The 17778-nt window shown below is 39.7% G+C and overlaps 1 protein-coding gene across 1 annotated transcript in view; it reads right to left on the bottom strand.

Moving 5' to 3' along the window:
* Positions 1–17778, bottom strand: part of FAM227B (family with sequence similarity 227 member B) — a 335873-nt gene that overhangs the window by 40293 nt on the left and 277802 nt on the right. The gene's annotated exons all lie outside the window — the stretch shown is intronic.

Below are 17778 nucleotides of genomic sequence, written 5' to 3'. Positions count from 1 at the left end.
ATCCCCATACCACCTACAGTACTGCCAATCTAAAAATCATAGTCTGAACAATTACAGTACCTTTGTAATTGAACTCTCTGTCTCCAGGCTCTCTTCAGTCCGATCCATTCTCTATACAATGGCTAAAGTGAGTTTCCCAAAGCATAGGACTGAGGATGTCACCTTCTCCTGACCCCACACTCAATAAACTACATTGGCTCCTGTTAAGTCTAGGATCAAATAAAATTCCTCTTTTCAATATTTAACCACCTTCCCAAGCTAGACCCTTCCTATCTTTCCAGTCTTTAACACAGTCCACCCTTCCATATAATCTATGGTTCAACCAGACTGGCTGCTGTTTCCCATCCATAAGACCCCTCCTCCCCCTCATTTCCTTACCTTTGTATTGGCTCTCCAGCATTTCTGGAATGCTCTTCCTCTTCCTTCTCTGCATTTGACTCCCTTTAAAACACAGCTCAAGCTCTATCTCTACTTCCTGTAGGAGGCCTTTGCCAGCCCATTAACCCCTCACCAAGGTGCTAGTACCTCTCCCTGTAAGGTTTTCTTTCAGCTGCTCTATATTCATCACTGATTCATGTACATGTTGCTAGAGAATGTGAGCTCTGTGAGGGCAAAGGTTTTTTTTTTTTGGATGTATTCTCAGCACTTATCATAGTGCCTAGTAAATGTGTTGTCTTTCAGTTGTGCCCAGCTCCTCATGACCCCATGGACACAGCACACCTCTACTGCCTGGGTGTCAAACACACTGGAGTGATTTGCCATTTCCTCCTCCAGTATGTCAAAGCAAACAAAGATTAAATGCCTTGTCCAGGGTCACATAGCTAGTGGGTGTCTGAGGCCAGATTTGAACTCAGGTCATCCTGACTCTAGGCCCAGCTGAGCCCCACCTAGCTGCCTAGTGTGTCTAGTGAGTACTTAATAGTACATAGTAAGTATATAATACTATATATTAAGTACTTAGTAAATGCTTCTTGATGGATTTATTTTGGACTACATATACATGATAGCCAGAAAGTTTAGCCTAAGCTTAATTTGTACATTAGTAAATATGATGACTGGAATAAAAACAACAAACTTCATGAAATCATTTATTGGCAAATTAAGTTTGGGTCCTAATATGGGCACTCAAGCCCATTTCCTCAAGGTCATCCTCTTACTGAAATGTTGGTTTGTCTTCCTACGTGCCCAGCCACTGATACACAACACTAGCCTCTCCTTTTTCCCCACTCCCACCTCTGCCATGGAATCAGAAATTAAGTTACTGGAGATTTCAAATCTGCAGAACACTTCTATGGGGCAGCTAGATGATGAGAGCTCTGAACTTGGAGTCTAGAAGACCTGAATTCAAATTTTCCCTCCTTCAGCCGCTCACATTTCCTCCTCTATAAAAGCTCCCAGTCTATGACACTCTGACCTGAGAAATAAGCAAAAAAAAAGAAGAAAAGTAACTGACGCAAAGTTTATGTATTTTACTCCATGGAGGAGCTACCTTTCCTCACAGCTTTAGGAACTTAGTACTCTGTGGATTTAATAGGCTTGGCCATCTGGCTTCCAATTTCCTGTTTAGTAGAAGCACTAGATTTATGCGGGGAGGTTGTGAAGGAAGGACGTCTTAGAGGCAGCGAAAGCAGTGACAGATGATAACTGATATTCCTGGACATTGCAAGAGAAAGCACGAATGAGAAAAAGCAGGCGCAATCACTAGAAAATAAAAACAATTTGGGGCCATTTAGTGGCAGGACAAGCAATCCTCCATCCCTCCTTGGCCCCGAGGGCAGCACAATACCCAGTGTTTATCCTGACAGCCCTTGAGTCATCTAGAAAAGGTTAAATCATGTTCCATTTATTCCTTTTGAAAAGAGAAAATTGTGCAAGAGGGTTTAGAAAGATTTCTATCATAGTTAAAAGCAGTCTTGCTACTTAAAGAGGCAAGTTTCTTTTATAGAGAAATTTAATTATGTGGAACAGTTCATTCCCTGGCAATACCTGATAAAATGAACTTAGTTAAGAATTATAGCCTTCAGTGCTTGTTGTCATATCTCCTTGGGTATCACGATGTATTCTCATGACCAACCAAATCTGAACAGATATATTTCATAAAAAACAAAAACAAACCTGATGATTGAGCACCTATCTGTGCAGGGCACCATGCTAAGTCCTGAGGATACAATACAATATTGGCGTGCTCTCCGGAAATTACATCCAAAGAATCTGTGGAATCCATTACAGCAACTGCCAGTTAGTAGCTAAGTCCTAAACTGAGGCAGAGGGAAGGAACTTTCCCAGAGTTGCACAACTAGCCAGAGAGGACAGGCATTTCATGACACTAAGCCCAGCACTCTGTCTGCTACACCAGGCTGGCTCTCAGACAAATCTGTATCCAGATATCTCAAAGTAATTTAAGCAGGGACAGAGAACTGACAACTGCAGGGAACTTCAGGAGGGATTCCTTTTAGGAAGAGGATTCTAAGACATATGTGAAGAAGGAATGCATTGCAGGCATGGTCCGTGGGGTGGGGGAAGCTTGAAAGGAAATGACAAGTTTGGGATACAGCACGTAGGTCATTTTGGCCAGAAGGTTGAACATAAAAAGGAGAGTAATGTGAAAGGGTTGGAAGGGCAGGTTTGGGAGCCAGATTGTGGCAGGTTTAAGAGCTCATAGTTTATTCAAGAGACAAAGGGGAGACTGAGGATTTGGGGGTAAGGAAGTGATATGGTGAAACCTGTGCTCTGGGGAGATTATTTTCACAGTTGCATGGAAGATGAATTGGAGAAGGGAGACCATTCAGGAGACTAATACAGCATCATAGATTCTGAACTGGGAGGGACTTTAGGAGCTATCTGATTTAATCCCAACATTTTATACATGAGGACACATTTTATACAGAGATGAAGTGACTTGGCTACAATCACACTGGTGACATGTTACATGGCTGAGGGTCAGAATGAGTGTGGGTGACCATGGGAGTGGTAAGAAGGGGGAGAGGATGAGAGAGATATGGGAGTGAGGTAGATTCAACAGAATCTTTGTCAGAAGACAAAGAGAAGGGTCCCCTCTTCTCTCAGGCAACTATTTGGATGTGGGTGGCTGATAACGGGGTAAGAGTCAAGGATGATCATGAATTTGTGAACTCCATTGGCAAGATGGTGGTGCCCTTAACAGAAATAGGGAAGTCTGGAGGTGGGGCAGATTTAGGGGAAAGATACCAGCTTTGAGGTGCCTTATGGTGCATCCAAGTAATTTAGCAGTCAATTACTACAGTCCTAGAGTTTAGGAGAGACTTTAGAACTAGATAGATTGGTTTTTGAGTCACCTGTGTAGATGTGATAACTGAATCCATGGAAGCTAATGAGATCAGTGAGATACGTAGAGAGAAGGCCCAGGACAAAGCTTTAGTAAGGGCTCCACAGCTGGAAAGAAAAGGATGATCATCTTGCAAAGGAGAAAAAAATCAGGCAAGAAGAAAATCAGGGGAAAGCATCCTGACAAATAGAGAGAAGAGGGAGTAACCAAAAGGGCTGGGTGGTGGACAGTGTGAAAAGCTTCACAGGGATCAAGAATGATGAAGAACAGGGACAAATAAAACCAGCACAGTCAGGAGTTGGCAGATCACTGGGAACCTTGGAGAGAGGTCAATTTCAGCTGAGCAATGAGTCCCATTGCAAGGGACTCGTAAGAGACTGAGGGGTAAGATAGTGGAGACAATGAGTGGAGATGCCTTTTTTTTTTAGGAACCCGGATAAGAAAGGGAAGAAAGATGCAGGATAACAGTTTGGGGTGATAGCAGAGTCGAAAAGGTTTCTTAAGGACAGTCAACCAGTCATGCTTGCAGGCAACATTGACGGAGGCCATGGAGAGGGAGAAATTGCAGACAAAAGTGAAAGGAGAGGCCAAGATCCCAATGAGACAGGCAGTTATGGGATCAAGGGCACAGTAGAGTAGTTGGCAAAAGAAACAAAGGGAAGAGTCCCCTCTTTTCTCAGAGCGTAGACCCAATGAGAAGAGAGCGATGGAGTATTCAGAAATATGGAACAGGGAAGAAGGAATGTGATAGTTGGCCTCAATTTTCTTAGCAAAGTAGGAGAGAAGTCCTTTGCTAAGGAGGAGGAGGAGCAGTGTTGGAGGCATAGAACAGGGAGGAGGAGAGTCACTGCAGATCGTGGTGAGTGAATAGAAAGGAAGAATGAGAGAGAGAAATGAAAGCACAGCAAGTGAGGACAGAAATAGGAGATTTGTTGAGATGTATTGTAGAGGCAGAAGGAAAAGGAAAGCTGGGAGGTTTTGACATAAATAGGCATTTGGCTATGATATGACATCATAGGTTATGAAAGATGATATAAATAGGATAGGATATATGTGTCATGCCTAGAACCAGGATTCTTTTTTTTTCTTTCCAAAGTATTGGCTTTCCATGGAAAATTAAAGACAAGATTTTAGAATTAGAATAAGACTTCTGGTTCTTAAACACCAGATCGAGGTAAATAGCCCCCTGCCCAAGGCAGGTGGTAGCACCTTTTATTGGGTGAGTGAGGAGTAACAAATGATGAATTTGTTTACTTTTCTTTCTTTTTTGTGTCTCTCCTAGGATGAGTGGGTGGGGTTTTTTTTTAAAATAGTCTGGTCAAATTTTTGTTTTTATTTAAAATGTTGCTTTCAACTCTCAAAGAAATCCTAAGCTTTCAAGAGTTGGCTCATAATGAAAATAAAAGGGTAATGGGAGAGAGGGAGAGAGAGAGAGAGAGAGAGAGAGAGAGAGAGAGAGAGAGAGAGAGAGAGAGAGAGAGAGAGAGAGTGTGTGTGTGTGTGTGTGTGTGTGTACACGGCTGCATACGTGTGTGTATTTTCACTTTTGTGGATCATTTAGAACAATTTTATTCTGAACCATTTTCTTCTCCCAATTGATAGAATTTTGGCTCTAACATATTCACACATTCATTCTGAATTTCCATAAAAGGGGAGAAAACCCATTTTCATGATGAAATTATCTTCCCTAACCTACCCTCCCTTCCACACCCCATTCCATAAACCATGTTTATAATCCGAAGTCCAAATTGTGGTTAAAAAATTGATACAATGTCCTTTCCCCAACCTGATTTCCTCAGGCGACTGAAGTCTTCTATTTATCTCATTAGTTAGTTTAATAACAAGTTTGTTGAATTGTGGTTTGGGCACTGTATACTTTATAAAATAACCCAAATTGGAACTTAACCAAGCCCTTTGAGTAAAAAGGGGCTTGATCTTCTGAGCAGTTTTGTAATTGTGTCTGGCTCAAGGTGGCTGCAAAAAAATGGTTACTCTGCTCACGCACATGGCCGCTGCGGTGGAACAAAGCTCCTTTGTTTGCCATGTTCAAGAAAAAGTGTTATTTGCCTTTTCTGCCCCTGGTTTCCTTGGTCGCAGCCTCTTAGGCAACTGGCAGAGTTTGAGAAAAGACAAGACTTAGCAGCCTCATCAACATGGGTCCAAACAACTTCAATTAAAAATATTCTAAAAATAAATCCAAACTTTTTTTTCTAGAACAAAATTGCCAGACCTGGTTTTTGGTTTATGCAGTCTTGTTCTATCATGCCCTCATTAGAAAATCAGTCTATATAGATATGTATGGGTGTGGGTGTATGTTATGTGTATGGATTGAAGTGTATACATACCCCCAGTGAAAGAATGTGTGTGTGTGTGAGAGAGAGACAGAAAGAAAGAGAGAGAGAGAGAGAGAGAGAGAGAGAGAGAGAGAGAGAGAGAGAGTGTGTGTGTGTGTGTGTGTGTGTGTGTGTGTGTGTGTGTGTGAGTGAGAGAGATAGAGACAGAGAGATAGAGAGACAGAGAGAGGGAGGGAAGGAAGGAGAGGGAGAAAGGGAGAAAGGAGATTAAAGAATATTGTGCTGGAGTTTCAGGTAGAAATCAGGTTCTAAAATTTGGGAATCTATACTGTGCTGAATGTATGTAGAATGTATTACGAAATCATGCAAAGAAACTTTTACATAATACTGTATTCAAAAAGCAAGGATATGGGCAGAAGTTTAGTCAGGTCAGAAATCTCCCCACTGGAAAAAGTCAGTAACTATTTTATGCAGCTTTGGGGAAAGTTGCACAGCTAAGCAGTGAATGTGCATGGGTTGGCACCTCCTTTTCTTTTGGTTGGTGCTATGTTGGATGGAGTAAAAAAAAAAAAAAAGACCATGTGGAAATATGCAAGGGGAAGCAAAAGAGAAGAGAGGCATTGTTAGCTAAATGGGAGAGTGGTCTGAGATCAAAATGACAGCTTTCCTCTTATAAATTGTGAGGTAGGACTTTTGATTGAAAAGCTTTTCTCCAGCCTTGACTTGCACACCCCAGAAAGCTGGAAACAGCAACCACCTGGATGCTTGTCTATGTCTTTAAAAGCCTTAAATGAAAGGGAAGTTTCTCTCTTAAACAAAATAAGGAAAAGCAGCCACATGAACTAAAGAGAGTGAAGCACATTCCATACTTCAGTCTCAACAATTACAAGAGTCCGACTTCTTGACACCATCAGTCAATGAAAATCATTAACCAAAGTGCAAGCCACCTATTCAAGTGTGGGAAGAAGTAGTGCTTCAGTCCATTGGATAACTGAAAACCAGTAAGTGTAAAGAGAGCAGGAAGGGATTGGGGAGAGCAATGGACTAGGTGAGTGGCAGAGTTAGGTAATCCTAGATCAACAAGTTCAACAGTAAGCTGAGTTTAAGCACTAGTCAAGACCAAGAAATGCTCTCCATACGTTCTATTGTTTTGGAGAAGGATTCAGGTTTTTTTATCTCAAGGTTTCCACTTCTCTCTCCTCAAATCTGGTTGGTTCTGCCTTGTAGCATTGGATGCTAGTGGTGGTGGTAGTAGTAGACAGGGAATGAACCTTTGATTTCATTGTTATAGGGACCTTCTAAGTGAGGAATCTTCCTCTGCCAATTCAGGTCAGCACCTTCTGTCTAACTTATAGTCTTAGAGTTGCCTAGTATGGAGAGGTTAAGGGCTTGACCAGGGTTATACAATCAGTATATGCCAAAAATGACACTTGAATTCTGGTCTTCCTGGTTCTGAGGCCAGGCCTCTATCCACTACACTGTGCCTTGTACATGGTACATAAGAGCTATTTTTCAAATTGAATGTGATCCATTTCAAGCACAGAATCACCACATAAGTCTGTGTGTTTTCTAACTTTTTCCCCTGAAGTTAGAGCTACATTAGACTCAGTTAGGGAATCCATACCTTCAGTGTTTATCAGTGCTGGTTTCTGGAAACAGAAGGGTTGGACCTTGAGTCATAGAATCAGAGTTAGAACAGGAAGGGAGTTCAGAGTTCATGTAATTTTACAAATGGGGAAAACAAGGTTCTGAAAGATTAAATGACTTTTCCCAAAGATATGCAGGTGGGAAATAGCAATAATGGCTCACTTCCTTTAATTCTCAATCAAGTATTCTTTGTGCCATGTCGCCTTTCTTTGGAGCCTTTCCCCCAAATCTGTTGCCCCTTGCGGGTGATGGCTTGGGTCCCAACAAGTACAACCTATATCAGTATCACAGTGGACATGATTTTCCTTAGCATATTTTTAGGAGGCTATACATCCTTGACATATAGTAGGAGTTAAATGTTTGTCTACTGATAAAAAAAAAAAAGTGTATTTTATGTGAATAGGCCTATTTACTTTTTGAATTGAATTAGGCATGGCCTTAACAAAAATTTTAAATGTGGGGTTAAAAAAATCACGTTGGTTAAATTGGAACCAAACCTTAGCGTCTTGGTGTATGTAAGAATGTTGAAAATCTTGGTTAAAACAAAACATTGTGAAAAAAAAGCTGCACTTGCTCATAAAATATTCCACACCCTTTTACCCCCCTTCCACCCAAACTTTCTGTGTGAAGATGGGCTGACTTATTACCCACAGCTGGCAACCTTTTATGAGCAGAGGGGGTTTAATTTCTGTGCTGCCTGTCTGCTTTTCCCCCACATAACTGATAATTAAAAACAGATGTTGACTTCGTAAAGCCCTTATTTTCATGTGCGGGTAAAAGCTAATGTATTCCCAGATATCTTACTTTTTTTATTGTGGAGTTTGAATATTTATACTCAAGGTAATTTGATCTCGATTCTGGTTATCTGTCAGCAAAGCTTGCCACCGCAAATCAGTGACTGTACACTAATGAGGGAAAGGGGTTGTGGTACATTCCAGGCTGGCCAACAGCAGGGTCAGTGTGCAGTGACTACTTTAAATAACTTGAGTTGCCCATAATTGATAAATGTTGGGGTGGAGAAGAGGGTCTTTCTTGTTCTGAAATTCACCCTGGGATCTCATACAGCTTTGGTGCAGGGTAGAAGGCATATAGCTGGGCATATTCACTGTGGACCAGTGAAGAGCTCAGTTTGTTGTCAGGGAAATCCAGTTATTGGATTACTACTATCATCAAAGGCTTTCCAAATGGAAAATTTACTACAATAATAGGGAAAATTATGGCTACTTAGATGCAGTTTTTGAATAAATTGAAAATGATCAGCATCTCATGAACTTCAGAATATAAAAACATAGTATTTCCTGGTAATTTTTATAAACTCAAGAGCTGGAAGGGACCTTTGTGATGCAACTTGAGTCTTAAAAAAAAGAAACCCAAATCTTCAGTAGATTTTCTACTCCAAAACTCAGCTCTATGCATTGTAGGCATACAAAAAAAAATGAACATATGATATGGTCCCCTGCCCTCAATGTTTATAAGCTTGCTTGGGAGTATGATGATACTTTAATGCTTTTAGTTGGTTGGGTTTGCAACTATAGTACTTTTGAAACACTCACTATTCTGCCTATTTCCTCATCATTACTTTGCCTGTAATTAGGTTGCCCTGTCATTAGGTGAACATTAGTGCCTTCCTTGAGATCTCATGGTCCAAACAGCTAAGCTTTCCATGTGTGGTTAATAGGAAAATTAGCACACTTTTCATACTTGATCTTTTTTCTTTGATCATAAAATTAAATTGATCATAGGATCTGGAGGAGGAAGGAACACAGAAATTTTCTGGTCCAACTCTATCATTTTGCAGATGAGGAAATTAAGGCCCAGAGATGCTAAGCATCTTGCTGTAAGTTACCCAGGTAGGAATGAACAGAATTTCCCCTCTAACCCTGCCTTCCCTTCTTCCTTTTTTCCTCTCACAAAAACACAACTCCTTTTTTGAAATGCAAACCAGGGTGAAGTATATATTCCTAAAAGGCATAGCTACCCACATCCACAATCATTGCAGAATAATATAATAAGAGTTTATAATATAGACTAACTTATTTGGTGTTACAACAAGCACAAGTCCTGTTGTTTTCTCCAAATTTATTATTTATTTTTGACATTCTTTTCTTTTTAAATTCTGATTCCCAAGTTCTTTTTCTTCCTCCCACCACTTCCCCAGCCTCTGAGAAGGCAGGCAGAATGGTAGCATTTATACACATGAAATCCTGCAAAACATATTTCCATATTAGCCATATGGAACAAAAAAGCCAAACAAAAATAAAGCAAGAAAATGATATTTCAGCTTGCGTTCTGAGTCCATCTACTCTCTCTCTGGAGGTAGATAGCATTTTGTGTCAGACCAGTGTATTATCACTGCACATCAGAGTAGCCAAGTCATGTACAGCTAACCATCATCACTATATTGCTGTTACTGTGCAGCAAGAGTCTGAGGTCAGATTTGACCTTGGGAAGATGAGTCTTCCTGAGTCCAGAGTCAGCACTCTATCTACTGTGTCACCCAAGACACAAACTCAGAAGAAGACAATAACTTGAAAACAACTACAACCTAAGCCTCAAAGAAAAATGCTAATTAAACACATGCACAGAAAGAATTTCTAGAAGAGTTAGAGAGATAAGAGTGGCAGAGGAAAAGTTGGGAAAAGAAATGAGAGTGATGAAAGAAAATTATGGAAAGAGAATTAACAGCTTGGTAAAAGATGCAAAAAAATTGAAGAAAATATCTTTAAAAAACCCAACAATTAGCCTAATGGTAAAAGAGGTACAAATATTCACAGAAAAAAGAACTCCTTATATCTTTTTTCCAGTTACTTAGATCTGACTTTATTTGTGTGAAAAGTGTTTTGTAATTGTGTCCATATAGTCCCTGGGTTTGTTTTGGCAGGTAGACTCCCAAATATTTTATAGTGTCTATTGCAACTTTAAATGGGGTTTCTCTTTCTATCTCTTGCTGTTGGGCTTTGTTAGTAATACACAGAAATGCAGATGATTTATGTGGGTTTATTTTGTATCCTGCAACTTGTCAAAGTTGTTTATTATTTCAAGTAGTTTTTACTTGATTCTCTAGGATTCTCTACGTATATCATCATATCATCTGCAAAGAGTGATAATTTAGTTTCTTCTTTGCCTATTCTAATTTCTTCAATTTCTTTTTCTTCTCTTATTGCTAAATCTAACATTTCTAGTACAACCCTGAATAACAGTGGTGATAAAGGACATTTTTGTTTCACCCCTGATCTTATGCATCTAGCTTGTCCCCATTACATATAATACTTGCTGAAGGTTTTAGGTTTTTTGTTTTAAGGAAGGCTCCCTTTATTCCTATGCTCTCCAGTATTTGCAATAGGAATGGGTGTTGTATTTTGTCAAAAGCTTTTTCTGCATCTATTGAGATAATCATATAGTTCCTGTTAGTTTTGTCTTTGATGTGATCAATAATGCTCATAGTTTTCCCAATATTGAACCAGCCCTGCATTGCTAGTATAATCCTACCTGAGCATAGTGTATTATTCTCATGATAAGTTGCTATAATCTTTTTGCTAATATCTTATTTAAAATTTTTGCATCTATATTCATTAGGAAAATTGGTCTATAATTTTCTTTCTGTTTTGACTCTTCCCAGTTTAGGTATCCAAACCATATTTGTATCATAAAAAGAATTGTATAGGCATCCTTCTTTGCCAACTTTCCCAAATAGTCTACATAGTATTGGAACTGTTTTTTAAATGTTTGATAGAATTTACTTGTGAATCCATCTGACCCTGGAGATTTTTTTCTAGGGAGTTCATTGATGGCTCATTCAATTTCTTTTTCTGATAGAAAAGAATTCCTTAAAAAGCTGAATAGGACAAATGGAAAAGGAAGTACAATAATTCACTGAAGAAAAGAACTTTAAAAGCAGAATTGGCCAAATGAAAAAAGAAAGGGTACAAAAGCTCACTGAAGAAAAGGAATCCTTAAAAATTAGAACTGGATACCTGGAAGCCAATGACTCCACAAGGCATCAAGAAACAACAAAACAAAGTCAAAGAATGAAAAAATAGAAGAAAATGTGAAATATCTCACTGGAAAAACAACTGACCCGGAAAATAGATAATTTAAGAATGAGTGGACTACCAGTGCCTAGACAGCATAGTTAAAGAAATTATTAAGGAAAACTGCCCTGATAGCTTAACTCCAGAGAGTAAAACAGAAGTTAAAAGACCCATCAATCACCTCCTGAAAGAGATCCCAAAATGAAAATTCCCATGAATATTATAGTCAAATTCTAGAGCTTGCAAGTCAGAGAGACCCAGAAAGAAACAATTGAAATACCAGGTAGGCACAGTCAGCATCACACAAGATTTATCACCTTCCATATTAAAGGAACAGAAGGCTTGGAATATGATATTTCAGAAGGAAAAGGAGCTAGGATTACAACCAACAATTACCTACCAGTAAAGCAGAATATAATCCTTAATGAGAGAAAATGAATATTTAATGAAATAGAGGACTTTCAAGCATTCCTGATAAAAAAAAAATCAGAGCTGAATAGAAAATCTGACATTCAAACAGGAGACTCAAGGGAAACATAAAAAGGTAAACATGAAAGAGAAATCATAAACAACTCAATAAATTAAACTGTTTACATTCCTATATGGGAAGGTGATACAGATAACCCTTAAGAACTTCATCATTATTAGGGAAGTTAAAAGGAATATGCATGGAAGGCATAAGTGTGAGTCAGTTATGTTGGAGTGATCTCCAACAAAATTAAGGGATGAGAAAGAGCGATGCACTAGGATAAGAAGGAAGGGAGAAGTAGAATGGGGAAAATTTTCTCTCATAAAAGAGGTATGCAAGAAAGAACTTTTACATTTTACATCAGAAGTGAGGGAAGATGGGGCAGGACAATGCTTGAACTTCACTCTCGTTGGAATTGGTTCCAAGAGGGAAGAACATCTATATCTATATCTATATCTATATATAATATACACACACATACACACTGTTTCTTCACTTCACCTCGGTTACACACAGCAACAATTACACCCTTGGTCTTACCATCAGCCAGAGCTGTTGTATTACAATGATTAAGAACTTCTTTTAACCAATCATTTACCCCTATCTTTCTATCTTTCCCTATGACTTGTTCCTCCCAACTCATTCTTCATTTTCACTATGACATTTAATCCTGCTACCCTTTAGTACTTTCCCAGGCCATCATCCCCTATCTGGTTATATTTTCCTCCCTTCCCAATATTGATATCTTAGTGATATAGTTCCACCCTACACTACTCTCTGTTCTTCTCATACTTTGCCCAAATCCAACCCTGTATGTTCCCACCTTGCACCTCCTCCATTCCTACTCACATGCTGCTGACTGCAGCTGCAAGAAGTCACATAACCATGCTCACTGAGTTTGCTACAAATTCTCTAGCATCAACCGAGAGGGCACTGTAATTAAGGCAGTCCTTTTACTGTTGTCAGGCTTTCAACCTCATCACCAGTTTTACCAGGATTCTCTTAATTGTAAGATTTGGATTCTTCCTGACCTGTCTGAAAAATTGGACACTATTGATCATTGTAGATTTCTGGGCACTTTTTTTTTTTTTTTTTAACAACATGTCTCTCTCCTGATGTTACTGCTATCTGCCTCACTGCTCCATCTCAGTCTCTTTTGCTGGATCATCCCCCAAGGTTCTGTCCTGGGTCCTCTTCTCTTTTCTCTCTCCTCTCTCACTTGGTGACCTCAGCTTCTTATGGCTCAATTATCATCAATGAATAGATTAATCCTAGGTCTATAGCTAGGTAGTGCAATAGGTAGCTTGGAATCATGAATACTTGAATTCCAATGCAGCCTCAGACACTTAATAGTTATGTGAAAAACTAAGCCCCACCTAGACAAAACACTTAATCACTGCCTGCCTGTAATGAATCAAGAGTCTTTGATTGGAAATAGCATGTATATATATGTATGTATGGAGAGAGAGAAAGAGTGAGAGTGAGTGAGAGTGAAAGTGAGAGTGAGAGTGAGAAAGAGAGTGAGAGTGAGAGAGTGAGAGAGTGAGAGAGAGAGAGAGAGAGAGAGAGAGAGAGAGAGAGAGAGAGAGAGAGAGAGAGAGAGAATTGCTTGGAGGGAGAAGAGAGAGTAGAGAGAAGCAGAGCTGAGAGAGAGAAGTGAGCATGAGCAGGTCAGGGAAACTTGCTTATGGGGAAGCCTAACAGGAAGGATGTTGGTGATGTCAGCACTCCCTCTATTGATCTGTGTTAATTTCTCAGACAGAAGTGCTGTCTATTGGTCTGTGCTGATTTCTCAGACTGAAGCCATATGTTGGTTTTTGTGAGTGAATTGAGCTGAAGAGTGTTGATCCAATCATGTGAAGGAGCTTAGCTTAAGCCCCTTTTAAAGAGCTTTTAAAGTGAATTGAGATGGGGGTGCTGGTAATAGCCTTGTTAAGCTTTGATTTCATTGAAGCAGAAGTTGCAGGCAGGAGCCATGGAGCCTACTGTCAGGCAGAAGCAAGAAGAGTTTGGAGTGGAACAGTCCCTGTGAGTTGAGACAAGGAGCAGGAGCAGGGAGCTGCCTGTGTGTGAACCCAGGCAAGAGCTGGGAGTGGTTGGCCCATGGAGGAGGAGCCAACCTTGAGTCGAGATAAGAAAGGACTTCACTTGGACTCTGCACATTGGTTAAGGAGATTGTTCTTCTGGTGACCTAGGGTGGATGGTGTGGTGTTTTCCGCTACCCCTTAAGGATGCATTGTGCTAGGGAAGATCCTAGCCTGGGATGCCCTGACTTTGGGGATGTAACAATATACACTATACACCACATGACATACTGAGTGTTATGAGATACATATATGTATTAGATGAGATTTTTTGCTTAAGGATGTTGCCATGTATTATGCTTTACTTTATTGAACAATGTTTAGTTTATTGCTGAATAGAGAGTTCATTGTACTATGTGATTTAGACCCCTAACGTTATTCCCAACAGCAGTCTTCAAGTGTTCTACCATGATCAGTGTTACGCTGCCTTAGTTTCCTCAACCCTAACCCTCGACTGTAAAATGAAGACAGTAATATCACTTAACTCACAGGGCTGTTGTATCAAATGAAATATTTATAAAGCCCTTAGCATAGTGCCTGGAAAATGACCTGGCATTTAATAAATGCTTCCTTTCTACCTCCCTTCATCATTTATATCTATTTCTGTCTCTCCCCTGACCTCATATCCTGCATCACCAGCTACCTTTTGGATATTTCAAACTGGTTGTCCCATAGACATCAAAAACTGAAAATGTCTAAAAGAGAATTCCATTTTCCCCCCCAGAACTCACTTCACTTTCTGTCTCATTTTTAGCCCTTCTAGCAGAGATGAGGCAAGGGCTAAAAATGAGACAAAAATGTTTTTATAAATGAAATGAGAGTGCTTGATGAAACAAATGGAGAAGAAATGAGAGTTCTGAAAGAAAGGATTGGAAAAGGAATTGACAGCTTTGCACAAGAGGTAGAAAACTTTGCCTAAGCAACACACTGTATGAGAATTCGAATGGACCAGGAAGAAGCACAGTACTCCATGAGACAACAAGAAATATTTAAACAAAATCAAGACTAAAGAAAGGTAGAAAAAGTGTAGAGTATCTCATATCAAAAACAACTGATCTGGAAAACAGATTGAGGAGAAAAAAAATTAAGAATCATTGGAGTACCTGAATGCCAAGAACATGGAAAGAGCTTAGACATCATATTTCATTCTTAAATGGTCTATAAGCATCTCATTTTATTGCATTTCTGAACCTGAAAAATTAACCTGACCTGAATCAAGTCTAGTCTGCAACAACCACTTTCTACATGAATCATTTGTGAATTCTTGCAACTCCTATTGCTCTTTCTCCCAATCAACCTTGCATTTATTTTATTTAGAGTTATTCTTTATATATTTATATACATATATCTACATACATATTTATATACTTCTCTCCCCTGTCAGAATGTAAGAGTAAAGATTATTTCATTCTTTGTATTTTTATCCTTAGCACTTAGCAGAGCGTCTAGAACATAGCAGGTACTTGATAAATGTTTACTGATTGATTGAGTTTTACTTTTGTAGTTCCTGGGATTCCCTTCAGAAAAGCTGCCCTAGGCTCAAGGGACTCTGGGCAAACATCCACACCAATAACCAGAGAACGCAGTTCTCTCTTATTAAGCAAAGTAAGACACAACAAAAAAAATCCTCAAACAGCATACCTAACTGACAAGAAAAAAAATTCCAATATATACACATGGGTTATTCTCTCCCACAGGTCACTCCACCACCAATGGGGAAGAGTATACACACATACAAAGAACATATGTAACTAAAAACATGGTGGAGCACATACATTTCCTCTGGCTGGAAACATATGTAAAGGGCTTCTGGTGGTTGATGCCATGTGAACATGGCATACATATATGGAAAGTCTTCATGTAGGGTCCCATATGATCACAGTACATGTATAGCTAGGGTAACTCACCCTTTTGATGCTGTAGAGCTCTCAGTGTCCTCTGATAATGTCACTTCTAATACCACAAAGCTGCCAACGTCCTTTGTTGTCAGCAGCATCCTCGTGCTGCTCTCATCCGGATATATCCCTGACGGTTTTTCTTGCTCTCCTGGTCATCAAGTTGCTCTCTGCTATTATCTGCTGAGCTTAAGCTATTTCAGGTCATCTGTTGCTATTAGGTGTTATAGTTTAGAAAGCTTCTCCCTGAGAGGGAGAGGTATACAGCTTTTAATGCATAGCTGAAGGCTATGAACCACCACTCTGCTGGACAGACAACAGTAGTTAGACGAATGGACCCAAGGTAAGATCAAGTCTATTCTTTTGACCACTTATTTCCTTATGCTGTCTTCAGCTCCTTGAAAACCACCTGATTTGTGGTTAAGCAATTCCTTTTCATTCCTATTAAATCTAAGATTGTGACTATGTAATAATAGCAAAACCTTTTTGGGGAACTATTTCCTCACCCTTCCTTTCCCCTCACACAGACAGTGTTGGAGTGATGAGGCAATCCTCCCTGATGGGCCTAAAACAAAAGGTAGAAGAGATGAAAGAGCAGATGTTTTAGCTCAATTCGACATCCACATTTTTGTTGTTCATTCTTCATTTTCAAAGAGGACCAATGACACCACTGGTGATGTCTTGACTTGTGCGTGAATTAGATTTAAGTGAGGCAGAGTTGCACAAAGTCATCAACCTCACTCTTTCTTCCAGAGCCATCAAAGTCCAGGGGCAAGACAAATTCAGGACAGCTGGTGATGGCTTGGGAGGCAGCAGATGACCTTGGCATCTTCAATGGTCTGACCAAGTTCCAAGTGCTCCATGGTACCTGTTTTATCAGTCTTCATGGCCATTGGAACGAATTGTCCTCCTTTGCCCATTTTGTAGGGGAAAGTTTTCCCATACTTGAGGTAGATATCCCCCTCACTCACTGATGGGTGTTAGGCCCACTGGTTACCCTCAGCCTAGTTGAGCTGGTCTCCTGAGACAGATTTACCACAACATGGCCACTGCACACATTACAGCTTCTCAGAGTCACAGGTGAGAGTTGGGGAAAAGTAGACACCAAAGGTGGATAAGCAGCTCTGAAAAGGACGTGGCAAGCCCTCACCCCAGAGGTGCTAGTTCTCCCTGAGCTCCCATATCCCTAGGTGTCCATATGCTGAAATGGTGCTTTTAAAGTCTTATAAAACATAGAATATATCCTCTAAGGATACTTTTTCACCTACTGAACAAATATGTATGAAGAAAAGATGAAATCCTATATTTTTAACTTGATAGACCTTTTCTCTGAAATGTTTTTTAGAAGGATTGCGTGTCTAATATGAGAAAAGGTACACTTCATCTTATGTTTATTGGGAAAACATCCCCAATTTTTGTTTTTAAAGCTATTTCAGACATTCATCTTCCAGTTAATTTATTCTTTTCAAGTAAATTAGTTACACAACCTGTATTAGACAACCAATAGGCATTTGTTTAAGAATTGGAGTTAGCCTTAATAAAAAACTGGTTAGGGGATACAAAATCTCAGAAGTTGCTTGTGTGTGCGTATGTGTGTGTATATGAATGCATGAGCGTATGTGGGTTTATAAGAAATTGTCTTGGACACGTGGTCATAAAATAAAAAATAATGTCCTCTGTTGTCGGCAACATTGTTAAAAAAAAGTTTTGGGCACAACTTACTACGTGGAGTTGGGCTGTAGTATCGACCTCACGGACTTGTGAGGCTCAAATGAAACGATGAACATAAAGTACTTTGTAGACTTTCCAATGCTGTGTAAATGCCATTTTTTTGTTGTTAATAGTAATAACATTAATATCATCGTCGTCGTCGTCGTCATCATCATCATCATCATCATCATCATCGCGCTCCAGTGTAAAGAAGTACCTTTTTGTATGACAGATAATCAGATCCCAGTTTTCAGCCGAGGCAGGACTGGTCTCACAGCAGATGAGGCTAGCATCAACGCCTGCCTGTTTCTAATGCTCTGTGAGCAGTCCTGGGAATCCTCCCA

Source organism: Notamacropus eugenii, chromosome 7, assembly GCF_028372415.1.
Source record: "Notamacropus eugenii isolate mMacEug1 chromosome 7, mMacEug1.pri_v2, whole genome shotgun sequence".
Taxonomy (NCBI): domain Eukaryota; kingdom Metazoa; phylum Chordata; class Mammalia; order Diprotodontia; family Macropodidae; genus Notamacropus; species Notamacropus eugenii.
The sequence above is the reverse complement of the archived record's forward strand: the minus strand, read 5'-3'. Positions and strand labels throughout refer to the sequence as shown.